Here is a 17,235-nt window from a genome sequence, read left to right as displayed (position 1 = left end):
AAGATTGTTCAATAAAATCATTGTACTTCTTTTGTTTCTCAGGTGTGTCTTTGTCCCTTGAATAAGATTTACGAAGAGTGTAGTATCGATCATGTAGATGTTTAATCTTTTGTACAACTCTTGTGTGGGAAACTATTGGAATCGAAGCCTTGGAATAAAGGGACTCAGTCTGATGAGCTACAGTATCTGCTACAACTGTGAAGCTTAACTTCTGACCAGAACTGGCAGCAGAAGATTCTACTGACATTTTGTACCTCACTTCTTGCCAACATTGTATAATGTCGGTATTAGTGGGAAGGACCGATGACAGCAGTGGTTTAGGTGCACCAAAAAATGGGCAGTGTATGTCCTTACGAGTAAGAGACATGAATAAAATGTTTCAAGAGATTTAATGTTAAGTAATTGTGTAAACTATGTAATTCAAAAGAACAACGAATAGAATTTTTTTTGACCAAACAGCGCTGTTCGACAAGAGTGAAAGCAGAACTGGTAATGACCAGAGAGTACTAGCTCTTCCGTGCACTTCGTTTATCGGTATGCCAGAATCAAAAGCAAAATGAAAAGAAAGACGATGGAATACAAGTAACCAAGTGGAAGACGATCTAAAGCACAGACGTGTTGTAGTAGCCGTAAGCCGCTTTCACGCAAGCCTCATTTGGCATAGGCTTCCTTAGTAGATTTGGTGTAAAATTGGTAAAAGTTAATCGCTCAGAACCACAGAAATGGATAGATTAGTAAATTAAAAATCTACTACTCAATGCTGAAAGTGCTATGTATAAAAAGGGAGCTCGATCTTTAATCATTTACCACTTCTACAAGTTTTCGTAAATCAGCTAGATTTGGGATAAAATTTGTAAATTTTAAATGCAATGCGCGAACGGAAGATATTAACCGATTTGAAATTTCTTTTTTTTTCCTGAATTTGTATTGATATGTAGCAACTTTTCCCTGCTATTACGATATGATTTGAAAAAATTTACGTATTTCACTCCGGTCTAATACATACGCATGCATTCCGAGATTTGTGTGAGCAGAACGATAATTAGAAACTTTGCAAAATAGTTTTTCAAAGAATTTTCGTAGGGTATTAAATTTCCAGAGAGGACCTTGAATTTTCGTATCGAATTGAAATTAAACGGAAAAGGCAGCATGCATGTAAGTATATATTTCGGTCACACACACACACAAATGAATGCATGCATTTGCATTTTTCACTTGCACTCTGCGACTCACGTACTGCTGACTTTGCAAAAATTCTATTCCATCACCGACTAAGGCTGAAGCCGTATCCGCTAATGTGGCTGCCTTTTCAATCAGCGCTGTGAATGGGAGCAAAAGTCTGGAGCTGCACTCAGCATATATACATACATACATGCACTTTGCGCGCGCTGATGGCAAATTCTTCATTTATATTTTTAGTTCTCATTTTGTTTTGCTTTTATTTGACCAATTTTTTTTGACGAACTTTTTTCACACCATTTTAGCATTTCAGCCATTGAAAATTTCCGTGAAATGAGATTTTGAGGCTGCGTGCGTGCCATTCGACGCAGATCAGCGCCCAAGGGCAACAGCAAAAACAAAAACTACAAAAAAAGAAACAAACAACGATGCGGCGAAAACAATGAGTGCACGTGTAAAAATGCATGTGTGCACATATACATGCATATATACGAACATGTGCGGTTGCGTATGCGCAGAATGCAAATTTAATTACTCGTACAACTCAAGTGCGGAGTCTGTCAACGCAAGCAGAAGAAGATCTCCATCTTGAGCAGCAGCGGCCGGACTGTGAGCAAAGGTTGTTTTCAAAAATGAAAAATTGCTTTGTTATTTGAAGAGCAGCAGACATCGCGCCGAGACAATCTTGCAGCGCTCGCTTATCACATCGCATCGCGTCGAGTGCAGTGGACTAACCAAATTAGATTTTTAATGTTTGCTTGCAACAAAAAGGGAAAGCACTTATTAGACAAATCAACATAGAACTGAAATTGAAGCAGAAGGTAAAACGTGAAGGAGGAAATGTTTTTGTGTAAACAAAGATAAAGTCACGCAGGCATGTGCAAGTGCTTTTTTTTTTTATGGAGGTGGCACAAAGCATTGAAAGCCGAAATGTGTGAGACTTGCCTTTCGGCTCACCCACTAAAAACCCACCTCAGCTCCGTTTCCCTCCCGCGGGACAACCGTTAAGTAGTACTTCACGGGAGGGGGAGAGGCCGATTGCCTCTTCATGAAGATCTGCGCTGTTGTTCAGCGCGACGCAGTTTGGAGGTTACTATGTTTGCCATATTACATACAGCGGACCAATGTTCTTCTAACTCTAACATAATATCCACTAGGTTATCAGCCGAAATTGGCTTCCCCACCCTAGTGCTTAATTCCTTCCTTTCGAACACAAATCGCGGACAGACAAAGAAAACATGTTCTGCGTCTTCTACAGCTGGTGCACAATGAGAACAGTACGGGTCGTCTTCGTGCCTAAACCTATATACATAAGTAGGATTTAAAGCACCCATGTCCCGTCAGTATTTGGCGTTGGGCATTGTGCACCGATTTGTGTTCGAAAGGGAGGAATTAAGCACTAGGGTGGGGAAGCCAATTTCGGCTGATAACCTAGTGGATATTATGTTAGAGTCATGTGCAAGTGTGTATGTGTTTGTCTGTGTCTGCTCCAGCATTTATCAAACAAAAATATTTATTTACTCTTAAAATAATGACCCAGGCAACAGATCAGTCGTCTTCGCAGCAAATAATTTTGGCTCTGATTCTCGTACGCATTTCAGTTTCGCTTTTTTTTTGCTCTCTATTATAGTTGTTGTTGTTATTCCTTTTCTACACTTCGTAATTATTAACTACTCGAAAGTCATTTGGCTGCATTTATTGCACTCTGCACTGCATTTGTTGTTGCCGCAGTTGTTTTTGTATGACTTTTCTATTACTTTCTTGTTGTTGTTGTCGCTGCCTTCGAGCATTGTTTATTATTATTGTTGTAAAATTGCTTCCTCACTTTTGTTATTTCAGTGCAATTCGTTTGAGAGAGTTGACTGTTTTGCCTGCATTTTTCACATTTTTTCCGCTTTAGTTTTTCTACCATTTTAGTTTCTTCCTTTGAAGCAGATATCTTGGCAACAACAGCAATGATAACAATAGCCATATGAACCAGCATTTGCATTGACTCTGATTTTCATTGTTGCTTTTATTATTATTGTTGTTGTTGTTCTTGTTATTCTTACTATTACTATGCGCTGACTTCATTGTTGTTGCGTTTGACCAGTGGGAAAAACGAGTCTGGGTAAGAAAAACTAAGCCTCCTCTTTTGTGGCGGCGCATTCTTCTCGTTTGTGAGTTGTGAGTCGTCGCTTCAATTTTCTCTTCCATTCACTTTTCAGATTTTCTATTTCTTCTAAATCTTCCGCTTAATGTATATATCATTTACATTCGTCTGCTTCTAACAAAAAATGTAGCTCTGCGCATCAATTGCTCGTTGTACCCCCTTATTCAGCTGCTCTGCCGCAGTGCACCTCACAAGTACACATACATATGTACATTTGTATGCAGCTCTGCATCTTCTTCATTCTTCTGCGGATGGGTAGTTGTACTCACTACTTCTTAAATAGAGTTGCCAGCGAGATTGAGGTTATGAAATGAGGACTAATTTGAGAAAATTTATCGAGTAAAATCAAAATAAATATCTCGCGAAAAAAATTCAAATTCAATTCAACGTGGATGAAATATACTTTAATATACTTGTAGGATGCATCGAAATCGATAGCTCTAAATTTGGATAGAAAATCATTAACAGGCCTGAAGTAAATTTAAAGAATTAAATTTTTCAAAAATTTAATATAATTTAAAATTTTTAAAGTTTTAATTCGCTAAAAAATGTTTAAAACAGAATAAGAATAAACATTAAATGCCACTAAATGGTAACTTAAGAAGTTTTTTTTAATAATTTTTTCATTCGAATTTTTTTTTTTTTTATTTCAATACTTTCTTTTTTACATTTTCATTCATTTGGCAAATCACATGGCAGTCGGTGATAGCTGTACACATTTTAATATTCCACGTCTTACGAAAAACGAAAGGAGAGTGTGCTGGATTGTGTGAAAAATATTTTCGAATTGAGCTTGAGATATTACTAAATATCAAACTTTCGCAAAATTTTGAAAATTTCAAAATCCCCATTTCCAAAAATATGTTTCACTTCCCATGGCAATCAACATCCGGCAACACTTTCCGCCTTGTTCAGCCTGTTGCTTGCCACCGTCAGCGCTGTCTGCTCGGTCTACCCACACACTCCACCTCTACTCTTTGCGCACCTTCTGGCCTTCACTCAATATCTTTCACATAAAAATTCTTTCCAGCCGCGCAGCTGAAGGCTTCCACAGTCTTGTTGTTAGTCGCTCTCACTATCGGTCGAAAAGAACCAACAGCTATGCTCTGCATTGTCTCTATCTGACCGTTCCTCGTTTACCAACACACACACGTATATATGTATATGGGTACATATGGATGTTTACATGTGGTTGAGATGTTTTTCTTCCTTTGCATGCGCCGAGTTGGGTACGCCAGCCTTGGTTGTGTTTTCCGTTGCATTGTTGTTGCAATTGTGTTCGACCACACTGAGTTACCTAGGCTTGCTACCTTTGCTGTCTGCATTTGCTTGTTAGAAGTTGCGCTTTGTTGTTGTTAGTCCTGTTTCTGCTTCTACATCTCCCTTTGCCTACTGCCTCTTGCCTGCCTCTTGCCAATTTGTGATTTGCTTCAACTCATTTTTCAATGTTATCAACTTCCCCAATACTTTATGCACCGTGCAACATGCCTCACAGCCATACGTCCAAATATACCTGAAATATATACTTTTCTTAGTGATTGCTTGCGTCTATTTGTGGCGAATCGGTTTTTTTTTTATTTTTGTTGTTTGGTTTTATCGTTTTTTTCGTATTTTTTGTTACCTTTTCCTACATGTTGTTGCACTCGTAATGTTGTTTTTGCATGCAACTTGTCATCGTATATAGAGCGCGTGTAACTTCTAGTCATATGCCATGCATGTATGAATGTGTGCTACCGTTTGCTTTGGCAATCACCTTTCCTACCCTTCTCCTGCTTATTCTTCTTATTCCTGCTGCATCACCCAACGGAAATGTTCTCGATGACGCTAAAATGTATGAAATTAATCTTTTTTTCATGGGAACCGCTGTGGCGCATTCCGATCGTCGTTCTGGTCTAGTTGCTGGTAAATGTGCTCCCACCGCTCTGACAATGTTGCGAATGTGGCAGAACATGCTACAAAAAACAAAAAAAAAAAAACGAAGAATTTGCAGGCCAACAAAGCGCTTCGAAGCGCAAGCTAATTTTCTCGATATGTTTGGAAGTTAATGTGGCGAATAGGCGAACAAAATGAATGATTGCAGCGGTGAGGATTGGAAAATAAATGGTTTAGATTTATACAGTTTTTCAGTTACAACGACTTAAAAATTTATCTTCCTAACTTCTATTGCTCCTCTATCGGTGTAAAATCCAACCTTAAGAAGATTTTTTACTAAGTCCTTTTTGGACATGGGATCAATGCGCTCTACAAAAATGGAAGCATTTCTTCAACTCTACCCATGAAAAGTACGATTGAAAAAAAAAAAAATGTTTGAACACTTGCTGCCGCCACTTGGAATTAATTATTGTAACGGCATAAAACAAATGAAATCCCAAATATATTTTCGACGAATGCTGCTGAAGGTACAACCCTTGTCCGACTATAAATCCGGCTCGTTTCGCTTGCATAGAAACGACTGTTGTGGGAAGGTAGGAAGAAGCTTGAAGGCAAATATATAGGAAATACAAAAAAACACAAATAGTTTTGAGTACACAGTGAAATCTCCGGCCCAGTTTTGCCAGATCTTGGCCAAACAAACACTCGTTGCGCTTCCTGACAGATATTTCGACCATTCTGGCTACATGGTACACCAAAATAACGAGATCTGTTGGGACAAGTCTTACGATGGGTAACTATTTTTATTTCAGCTAGAGGTGAAAGCAAAAACATGGATCACTCCTTGCCAAGAAGCTAAACACAGTTGCAGTGAACCCTATGTAGACTTACCCGAATAAGTGAAAAAAATTTATCTGGTGAAAAAATTTAAGTAGGAGTGTCAGCTATTGAAACTTCTCAACCAATATTACCTCGGCGTTGAAGAGTTAGCGCTTTGCTGGATTTTATAATTTCCTTTGGTTTTACAATTTTGATGGAGGCAAGACTTATGAATGAAGATCTATGCAACTTTTACAGTTTTCAAAATATTTGTAAATAAGGAGGGACCACCAAGGCTTCACTTTCATCTGAATAATTTAAAGTCGGATTGGAGCCATAGTCTAGCCAAGATGATGACTCCATGAAAAAAGTTTTAAGTCGTTAATGGGAGAAGGTACGATACAGAGATAGAGTCCGACTCATACTTGCCTCCCAGTACCCTTCCCTCTCATTAAAAGAGGTCTCATGTGGCATAGCAGGTGACAAGCCGAATTAAATTACTACGTGGCCGGATAAAACTTTTACATCAAAGTATCTTTCTGAAAGCACTTTCAATTGCTTGTGAAATAATTGGAGTGAAGCCATTCCTGCCACGTGCAGTGAAAACTTCTTTCATCAAAAAGCTGCAGGTGGTGTATCTTTTCTTCTTTTCTATCCCATAACCTATCGCAGCTTCTTAATATACGCCACAAGTACCAAGAATTGAGACCCCCAGATTATACCTCCAGTTAATTCTCATTTTAGCCATTTATATAAGAATATCAGTTTGCTTCTGCCCGCTGTTCGTTTCGCCTCAGACAAGTGGAAACTAATACATGGATCGCTTGTTCCATGACCAGCTGATCCAATTAAGGCAAAACGGCAACACAGACTGCGCAAAAAATGCAGAAATAACCCGAACAACAACAACAAGTTAGTTACAGCTATTACTGCGTAGCGGCACAGGGCGGCGATCGTCCGCAAAAACCAAGCCAGTAACCAAGCCATAGCTGATGAGTTCACTGCTTTGTCCTGATACTAGGTGGTCACTCAAGGTAGTCAGTCCACCTCCCTAGCCACTTCGTCCTCAACAGGCCACTGCTGACCACTGCGCCGGCTGTTACTCCAAATTTAGCTGAAGCAAAACCGAGATAATGTTGTTGATGACGATGACGAAGTGGAAATGGAAGTCGAACCAAACCCAAACCAAACCATGCAAAACACACCAAAAATGGGCAAATTAAACCAGTATTTATGAGCGTTGCAAAGTGGGCACGAAAGTGGGGCAATTGGTGTGCGTTGCGCAGAGGGTGGCAGGCTGTCAGCGACGTCGGAGACAGAGCTGGCAGGCAGGTGAGCAGGCGCTCGCTGACGCATTGAAAATCTTTTCGAAAGTACCGTTAGTTGGTTGAACAGGTTAACAACACGCAGTCATCAACACGCTTATGGTACCCGTTACAATAGCAGCAGCACGAACAACAAAAACAACGAATAAAAGCAGCGTTGAGTGGAAGGAGAAAAAATATACTGTCGCTCGGCAGTGCAGTAAATGAATAAAATAAGAAAATATGCAACACAAAAAAAAATTAATAATACAGAAATAGAAGGAAATTGAGCAAAGTCTGGTAAATTGTAACTGAGGCAAAAAGATTTTAGTTTGCTTGCAACAACTGCATGGCAGTGCAAGGTTTTGGCGAAAGCTATGCAATTTCAATTTTTTTGAGCGCAATAAAAAATGTCGCATTGTAACAACAGCGCTGTGATTAAGCACGAGAATCTTAATTTAATTTTGTTTTTCATTATATTTTATATATATATTTTTATTTTATTATTATAAAATAAAAGGAAAAAAGTAATATTAAATAAAAATACGCGCGCTCAATATCTATGTCATTTAATTAAATTTAGTTTAACTTTACTTATTTTTTAATTAATTTTTTTTATTAATAATTTTACTTTATTTTTTTTTAATTTTTTTTACGGTATTTTTTATTATTTCATTTTGTATATCAATTTGTGTTTTTATCTCAAAAAAAGAAATGAAAGAAAAATCCTCTCGAAAAACTTACCCTTAATTGGAGTCTGCGTTTGTAAGCCCTTCGAAGATTTTATAGTACTTTGTGGTTGTTTTGCAAACTCGCTCGTTTTGTGCACTCACAAACTTTTTTAAAAATATTTTGGAAATCTTCCCTTTTTTTCAAGCTTCTGTTAAGGTGGTGTTTTCTTGTCTTTCCGTTTTTTGTTGTTGTTTGGAACTAACCTTCACGGCGGCTGGATACATAACAACCCAGTACGGTTACGCATGCGTTTCACAGGGTTTTTAAGTGCTCAAGCACTTGGCGGTTTTCACTTGCAGGGTACACAACTACACAATTGGCGGAGAATTTTTTATTGATTAATTTTGGCACAATTTTCTTCTATTTTAAGAAATCTTGTAAGAAGATTTTCTATTATTTTCTGTTACTATTTTATTCAATTCTTTTGTGGCATAGGCCGACGATTTAATCCGACTTATTAGGGATTATGTCGCCTGTTTCGTTTTTGTAAGTATTTTTTTTTATTTAAAATTGCCGCAGAAAGGTTTATAAAACCTATAGATAAAATGGAAAGATTTGCATGTGTAATTTTAACTTTGACTTTCGCATTTTTATTCAGTCCTTCCATTCATTGATTGACTGATTAGCTGATTTGCCTAATGCGTCTAATGCTTTATTTTCTAATTTGAATTCTTTTCGAATTCTCGAGTGAATCATTTATTATAATTCTTCGTTATTTTACTTTGTTGTTGTTGCTACTTTAACGGCTGGCTGTTTGTCAACGTCGAGCTGTGATTATGCGTGCAAACATTTGGATTGTTGTTGTTGTTATTTAATTTTTTTTTTCTATTATTGTCATTACTTCATTTGTTAGGCTGTGGGGAATTGTTTTTGTTTTTTGCTTTGCCTCTTCACATTGTTCACCGCTCGCAATTTAGATTATCAGCTATATTTTAATTTTGTTTTTGTTTATTAATGTCAAATCATTTTGATTTTTATAAAGTGAAATGTTTGCTGTTGTAATTTGCGTAGGAATCGCTGAGAGTGGATTTTTTGTAGGAGGTTACCGAAAATGCAGACGGATTTGCTTTCTTATCAAAGCAAAATAAAAAAACAATTATATTTAGATTGATATGGGTTCTAAATATTTGATATTTCCGAATTCATATATTTGCATTTACAAAATTTGATCTTAAATTGTTTTCTTAGAAAAGCACAAATTAAAAAAATCTGTTAAAATTAATTTAAGAAACAGGAGTATTTAAAATTTTAGAAAGACTTTTGATATAAAAAAGGAATAAGTCATGTCATCGCCAAACGCATTTTGTTTTAATTAAAAAAATATAATCTTTATATCTGTATTTAAAAAAAAATTAATACAAAGTTTTTCTTTATTAAAACAAAATTTCGTGAAACGTTTTTTCTTATATGTATATACAATTTTTAGGCAACGTAACTCAGAGTGTAAGTTGAAAAAAAAAAATGTTAAAATTAAAGAAAGAATTGCTTTAAAGAATAGTTTCATAAAGATTTTGTCATTTATTGCAACAAATTTTTTTATTTGCCGTTTTCTGTGAGTTTTCAAGTGAGTTTTGCTTCACAAATACATTTTGTATTGTTTCGTGTAGCATAAAAGAAATTTACTTCTGAAAAATATTTAAATTAAAATATATAAAAAAAAACATTTACTAACAAAATTTAAAAAATGGTATTAAAAAAAGTAGGTTGGGTGGTTGTCGTAAGACACACTTAGACCTTCGGCAGGTCCATTGTGATTAAAAAAAGTAACTTGAATTAAATATATGTATATCAGTACATCTGTACATCTATAAAATAAAGCAACGATTTTGGCATAAAAAACTAAAAAAAATGAAGCTTGTCTTAACTTTTCTCTAAAGCGGCCATGTTTGGGTACCCAGTCAAAGGACCTTTGATCTGATTCGGGCTGAATCGGAGGCAATCGAGGGAGTCTCTAGGCTATTAAATCCCCAACTCTCGTTGCTGTGGGTCACCGGTCAATACTCAAATTCATGCATTGAGGTTTAATATACGAGCATTATAACTTCAATTTGCTGCTGCGGTGCCTGTACACCTTTGCCGTTTTTTATTCGCAAGGGAGAGGTTCAGGTTCCCTTCTTACGTAGGACTGAGGAACTATAAGACTTGTGTACAAAGTAGCTGCATGCGGAATTTTCTTAAAAGCAAGCAGCAATATAATAGTAAATCGCTCTAATATCTTTTATAATCCTAGGCTTGAATGAGGAACAGTTTTGACAGGTTACGAAAAAAATTGACTCGGCACTTTCTTCTTGAATTTAAAAATTTTTTTTTATAAAATTAAAAATTAATATTTCATGCCAAACCTTAAGGAATATATCTCAGCGAATTAAAAAACAATATCTTTGTCAGCGCCACGTCTTTCTGCTCACAAATCAAAAGCTGGTGCAAGTAATTTATGTTGTCTTGTCAAATGTCCTTGGAAATGTCTAATGAAACTTAATTTCAGCTACTTTCAACAAAATTTGAAATTCTAGATTGGGCCACTAATCTCTTTAGTAATAATCTTTACTTTACCTGTCGATGAGAACTGCCATTTGTGTCTCTTTCTTTTAGTCAATAATTACTTTTCATTGTCCCTCCCAAATCTCTTCTTATCCTACTACATTCCTCATTCTTTCCCTACTCCCATTTCTGACTAATAAATCTATCTCGGATTCGTATAATTGCCATATTCTACAGCATCTCTACAGCCGCCTTTTGCTGCTGCCACCAACAAGAAGCAAATATGATTTTCTGATGTGTTGTTTTGTTTTTGTTCCTTCTACTGCTCCTAATTTGCTGTTTTCCTATACAGTTTCTTTGGGCTAATGTTTTTGTTGACGACTCGCATCTTACGCTTGGTACTCTTCAGTTCCCAATCTGCACACTTTATTTTACAATTCATATACTATTTTTTGTTTTTGTATATGCCTTCACTTTTGTGTCACTCATTCGTTGCTGCTTGGTTGGTTTTGCTTCTTGCTGCTTGAGCTCTGAGCGTCTAAAAATAAACAAAAATCCAACAGTTTCGTGAAATCTGCCTGCAACTTTGGCACTCAGCGACACGAAACAGTCAAGCAGCCGATGTGACACAGCTGGGCTGGGAATGCTTACTAGGAATCTTAATAACAACAGCAATAACAAACATAAACAACAACATTAACAACAAAACAGAAGCTTCCTGTCTACACACAAACTATTTATATATAATTAATTAGCGTTCAGAAATTAGAATCTGTTTTCAGTAAAAAAAAATGTTGTATGAAATCGCAGAATGCACGCACATCCAAAGCCAAGTCACATTTTTTCATATTCATTCATTCGCGACACAAACACATCCGTTTCAACGCATTTAACCCGCACTCCGATTGAGTTGTGGTGTCTGTTAAAGGTATCGTTGAAGCAGAACGAATCTCACGCGCGCACACCTTTAACTTACCAAGCGACAGAAACTGAACTAAATCGCAGCGCAAGACAACACGCCGATCAACTCGGCAACTCGACAACTCGGCAACGAAATCAACTCAATTCCACTGACGCATTCGCCGGCAACCGGAGCTGACAGAACTGAGCGCCACTGACAAGCAATGAAAAAACTTGTTGGACTGACTGGCTGGTCGTTGCTGTTGCTGTGTATCTTCCTCGCATTTAGACGAGTGGTCTTTAGGCTGAGTTGCTTTGGTTTGCTCATCGGTATTCGCATGTTTTCTTGCTAGCGAAAGACGCCGGTACGCTGAGTATAGCCGAGCACGTCCATCCATTCATTCATTCATTTAGCCAACTCCTTGTTGGTCTGGCTCTCCCAGTACTTGCTTTACAGAGTATCGTTGCGGAGAGCTGCCGCACACAGGTGCACAAGTTAAGCTGGCTTCTTTGGTCTTAACTGTTGAGAATATTTGTCGCTTAATAAGCAAAAGGTAGGCAGTAGGGGACTACAAATAAAATTTAAATAAATCGAACTATATTATTGCTCTGTGTGGTGACTTTGAAGTCTTTCAGCTGCTAAAAACACAGAACCTTTCCGCGCGTTCCATATCGAGTTTCGGTCCAAGAGCATTAGGGATGCTCCCAAAAATTTCATCACAGAACATTGGGGGACTACTAATTCAGATAGAAATATTTTTCGAAAGATTCTCATAAAATCGCGAAAATGTCGACCAATGACACCCTTTGTATTATATATTTAATACTTTGTGCATTGATTGCCTTGTTGAGTTGTAGCAGTAATTGATCGCAAGTGATCTTCATAACTTCTTCAGCTGTTGAACTCATTGCTCATAATAAATCAGTTGGATGCTACCAGTTGCTCGCTTTCATCATCTTACATAGATACCGTCAATATAGACGGCATGCACGATTCATACCTATCGCTAAGGGTGCATCTCATTCGGGACCACGCACAGTCAGTATTACTACTAAACTGGACTTGCGAAACAGTACACCTACGTACTAAACCCTAACTCCGACCTCTGTAGCTTTAGTTTGCCCTGCGGTACCGCCGTTTAAGCATTGCATCGCAGGGCCAAGCTAGCCATTATGGCTCTTCATTTATATTTCTCTCTCCACCTACCCTTCATTACTTCTTTGTCTTCTTTCTTTACTGCGTTCCCATTCCTTTTTCCGCAGTTCCTGTAACGCATTTGTGGACCATTCTTTCATCTTGGCCCACACCAACTTCGACTGCAGCATGTGATCTACAATGTTGCCTAGGGTTATTTTTTCTTTTATGATTTCTTCAATGCACATTCTTTCAGATACGTATCTCGGGCAGGAGAAGAAGACATGTTCCACGTTCTCATTAGCGTTGCCGCAGAACGAGCAGTCAGCTGCGTCCTCGTGGCCGAGTCCTTGGAGATACTCTCTATAGCATCCATGTCCCGTCAGGAACTGAGTGAGGTAGTAATATGTGTCACAATGTCCTCTCTCAACGCAAACCTGTACGCTTCTGATAAGTGTATGCGTCCATCTCCCTTTTGTCGCTAGGTCCCAGCGATTTTGCCACTCAATTATGCTTCCCCGTCTTTCTTCTTTACGCTCTTCCGCCGTTAATCGCCTGTTTAGGCTTTTGGCTTTGTCGTACACTCTACCCAGTTCAGAGGCCATTATATTTGGTGGCATGATACCCGATATGACACATACTACTTCAAACGACACTGTCCTGAAAGCACAGGCAACTCTAAGGGAAATAAGTATAAAAACTATTTCCGCCTTCTTCGCGTATGTTTTCTGTATCAGGGCTTTACCCCATATGGGTGCTGCATACATGAGTGTAGACTGGGTAACTTTAGCTAGGAGCGCTCTTCTACTCTGAGTAGGACCACCGATGTTGGCCATAATTGTTGACAGTGCCGCCGTCACCATGGCTGCCCTTCCGCAGGCTTTTTTAATGTGCTCCCTGAAGCTTAGTCGAGCATCGATCATTACACCCAAATATCGTAGTGCCGCCTGTGTTGTGACGTTACACCCATCAATGTTTAGTGTGGTCGTTTCTAACTTTTTTATACTCGTAATGAGAACTGCTTCTGTTTTTTGCCCTTCTAGCTGGAGTTTAACCGCCGTTAGCCATTGTTTGACCTTTGTTGTTGCCTCGCTGCAGATATCTGAGGGATTGTTTTGGCGACTATGGTCAACGCAATGTCGCATGCGTATCCTATTATTAGCACTTCCCTCGGCATTGGGAGTTGCAGTACCCCATCATATAATACATTCCATAGCTTAGGACCCAGTACAGAACCCTGCGGTACTCCGCCCGCCACTGCATATCTCTTGGGACCTTCATCTGTATTGTACAGAAGTACTCTTTCCGACAGATAACTGTTTATAACCCGTACTAAGTATGCTGGCGTTTTTTTTCTCTTCAAGAGCCTTTATAATATGGGGCCAGTATGCCGAGTTGAAGGCGTTCTTGACATCCAGAGTGACAACTGCACAGTATTCTTTATCACCATGCATCCACCTGTCACCCTCAATAGCCTTACTTGCAATGTTTGTCACCCTCCTGACGGCGTCGATGGTTGAACGACCTTTTCGGAAACCAAACTGATGTTGGAATAGTTCAGCCTGCACTTTCTCCAGGTGCTGTTCCAGGTGCGTGCAGATTAGTTTCTCCAAGCTTTTACCCATAGTATCTATCATGCAGATTGGCCGATAAGAACTTGGGTCACCCGCTGGCTTATTTGGTTTCTGAAGTAGGACTAGTTTTTGCTTCTTCCTATACTTACTTTCGGAAACATGCCTTCATTTATACACTTGGTGAAGTGTTCTGCAAATGGCTTTGCGGTGTGCCTGATAGCGATCTTCAGCGCCTTGTTCGGAATGCCGTCAGGTCCTGGAGCCTTAGCATTGCCGAAACTTTCCGTTGCCAAATCACCTCTGCTTCACTGATTGTGACACTATTTTCTGCTGCGTGGAACTGGGTCTGGCTTGGTTGCATGTCTTGCTTTGGAAAGAGTGTCTGTACAATCTTTTCTAAAAGAATGGGGCAAGTTGGCGCCTGTCCTCTACCTCCTTTGACCTTGGCCATAACGAGTTTGTAGCCATCACCCCACGGGTTTTCGTCCACATTCTGGCACAGTTCTTTAAAGCTGGCTGCCTTGCCGTTTTTAATGGATTTCTTTAATTGTTTCCGCTTCTTTTTGTAGTTCTCGCGGAGCCTGTAGTGTTCTGCCAGCCCATAACTCCTTTGGGAAAGGCGCGTTGCTTTTTTGCATTCGCTTCTTAGGGTGCTGATCTCCTCGTTACACCAGTATACAGGCTTTCTGGGAGCGCTCTGTCTTTTCCTGCACATAGCGGCATCGCAAGCTCTGCTAACATGTTTTACTAGCAGCTCCGCCTGTAGTTCCACATCGTTGGTGCTAGGTGGGTTCTTTTCTAGCATGATTTGGAACATTTCTTCATCTAGCGTCTCCACCCTCCAACGCTTATTCTGTTTTTTCTGTACGGCTTCTTTTCCATGCGAAAAGTCCACCTTAATGGCAAGGTGGTCACTGCCTGTGTAAAAATCACTCACTTACCATCTTGCTGATCGTACTAGAGCCCTGCTGGCGTAAGTGATGTCGATTATTGATGCACGACCATTCACTTCAAAGGTGTTTTTGCCCCCAGTGTTTGGCAGAACCGTATCAAGCAGTGAGAACGCCGTAATCAAGACATCTCTCCTTTTATTGGTGTATCTACTCCCCCATTCCAAGGCCCACGCATTGAAATCACCTGCAATCACGTTTGGTGAGGTACCACGAGCGTTTTGCACAAGTTCATCCAGTAGGTTTTCGAACTCTGCTTGCGTCAGTTTCGGTGGCGCGTCACAACTGTAGAAATAGATGCCACATATTTTTGCTCGGGTATAGTAATCACTGTAGGTGTGCGGTTTGTCCTGCAGGGTATTTCCTCCACAGGCCCAAATAGCAGCTTTACTTTTCCTGTCCGAGACCCACGTTCCGACGTTTAGGTTTTTATGCTGGTCGCTGACTAGCACAACATCCACCTTATTTTCGTATACCCTTTGTTTAAGGAGCTCTTGTGCAGCCTCGCAATGGTTCAGATTGATATGCTCAATCCTAATTTTTTCGTTTTAATATACGCCGCTTGATACAGGAACCATTTTCTGCTTCCAATCTGATGGCTTGTATCTTCTCTTCCATTTCTTTTACAAGCTCCACAGAAGGGCTTTTTCTCGCATACTTTCGCTTGGTGACCCTTTTCTCCACATTTGAGACAGTTCTGGCTTCTGTCGTCTTCGTTTGTACATGCCCTCGCTAGGTGCCCATACTCCAGGCATCTGTAGCATCTCCTCAAGTCAGGCTTTTCTCTTATACGGCATACCGCCCAGCCGATTTTTGCTTCTCTGCATACGTCGCTCTAACGCTTTTTATTGCGTTTTCACTAAATAGGTTAAGCTCGTTAACTTGCGTTCGTATTGCCTCACCTATGTCCACTTTGGTTGTGATTTCATCTAAATCACGGATCTCCACCAACATCTCGTGGGTTAGGAGCTTGATTTGCGCCTGGTCACCTAGCACCTTGCCAATCTTCTTCTGGTATACTCCTGTATTGGCCATCTGCTCTTTTTTCAATTGAAGCAGGATTTCGCCTTTGGCCGTCTTTCTTATACGCGTAACGTTTTCGCGGAGTTCTTGCAGGGCATCATCTTTTTTAACCATCCTGAGAATGTCACTGTACGTCATTGTTCCGGCACGCATAATGACAATCGCATACGGCCTCGGGGGTGGTTTATTTGTCACTTTCTTCTTGGCTGGTTTGCGCTTGACACTCATCCAGCCATTTTCCATAGCCCCGTTTGTCCTCTTGGTATTACTCTCTCCTTTGTCTTTTTTGTCTGCACTTGCTGACAGTTTGTGTTCTTCTTCGTGCGTAGTTTTGCTCTTTTTGGGTGGCGTTTTTCTGCCCGGCTGCTTATCGTCGCGTGGTCTTTTCGGTGTTCCTTCAGCCATTACACTTCCAAGAACGTTTCGCTTTGCTTCCTTGCTTTTCGCTTCTTCCTGAGCTCTCGAGTGTAGCTTAGTGATCGTTTCGAGGAGTTCCCTTATGTGGTTGTTAATCGAGCATTGCGGTAGACGTATTGCTTCAGTCAACTTCAGAATCGTCTCACCAAGAAGCGTTAAGGTATCATTACCCGATTGTGCTGCTTTCTCATTGCTTTCTTGCAACGCAGGTGGCGACGATTTTGCTCTCTCAGGCCTTTCTACACTGAGCGTCTTGATAGGACTCCGTCTCAGCTTTAGTGCACGCTTAAAGGGATCAGCCCCCGTGATTATACAGCCTTTGGGGGTCTTGTACTCCTCAGTTAGGTCAACTAGTAGATCACTCGATCCACTTGCACCTGTTACCTTTCTGTTAGCCTGTAGGGGGGCGGGCCGAAATAAACAGGAACGGGTATACCCTTGGGGACGGTGCCCGTACCCCAGTTCCCTGAGGCCTGTTCTTCGCTTTACCAGTCCCGGAAAACACGGACGGACCGGAGCTCACCCGGGGCAACGCATACTACTACCTCTGCGTCCAATACACACTCCCTGACTAGGGCCCCAAGGGGCTGGTCACTGATACATCCCGCAGCTAACACCTCGGCGGAGCAAGCTCACATCACTCTCTTCACTTCAACAACAGAGATAGTTCTTGAAGTGATGAGAGACTCCCAGTGCG

The 17,235-nt window shown here is 40.0% G+C and overlaps 1 protein-coding gene across 6 annotated transcripts in view; it reads right to left on the bottom strand.

The window, feature by feature from the left end:
* Positions 1–11,518, bottom strand: part of LOC129236841 (interference hedgehog) — a 116,264-nt gene extending 104,746 nt beyond the window's left edge. For 2 of the 6 annotated variants that reach the window (XM_054871098.1, XM_054871101.1), the window contains exons 1-2: positions 11,361–11,518; positions 8,071–9,075 (exon numbers count right to left, since the gene is read on the bottom strand). The gene's annotated coding sequence lies outside the window, so the exon portion shown is untranslated. The other 4 variants (XM_054871095.1, XM_054871097.1, XM_054871099.1 and 1 more) reach the window with 4 other exon arrangements.
* Positions 11,519–17,235: the final 5,717 nt, after the last annotated feature.

The sequence above is a fragment of the Anastrepha obliqua genome, chromosome 2, assembly GCF_027943255.1.
Source record: "Anastrepha obliqua isolate idAnaObli1 chromosome 2, idAnaObli1_1.0, whole genome shotgun sequence".
Lineage (NCBI taxonomy): Eukaryota > Metazoa > Arthropoda > Insecta > Diptera > Tephritidae > Anastrepha > Anastrepha obliqua.
The sequence above is the reverse complement of the archived record's forward strand: the minus strand, read 5'-3'. Positions and strand labels throughout refer to the sequence as shown.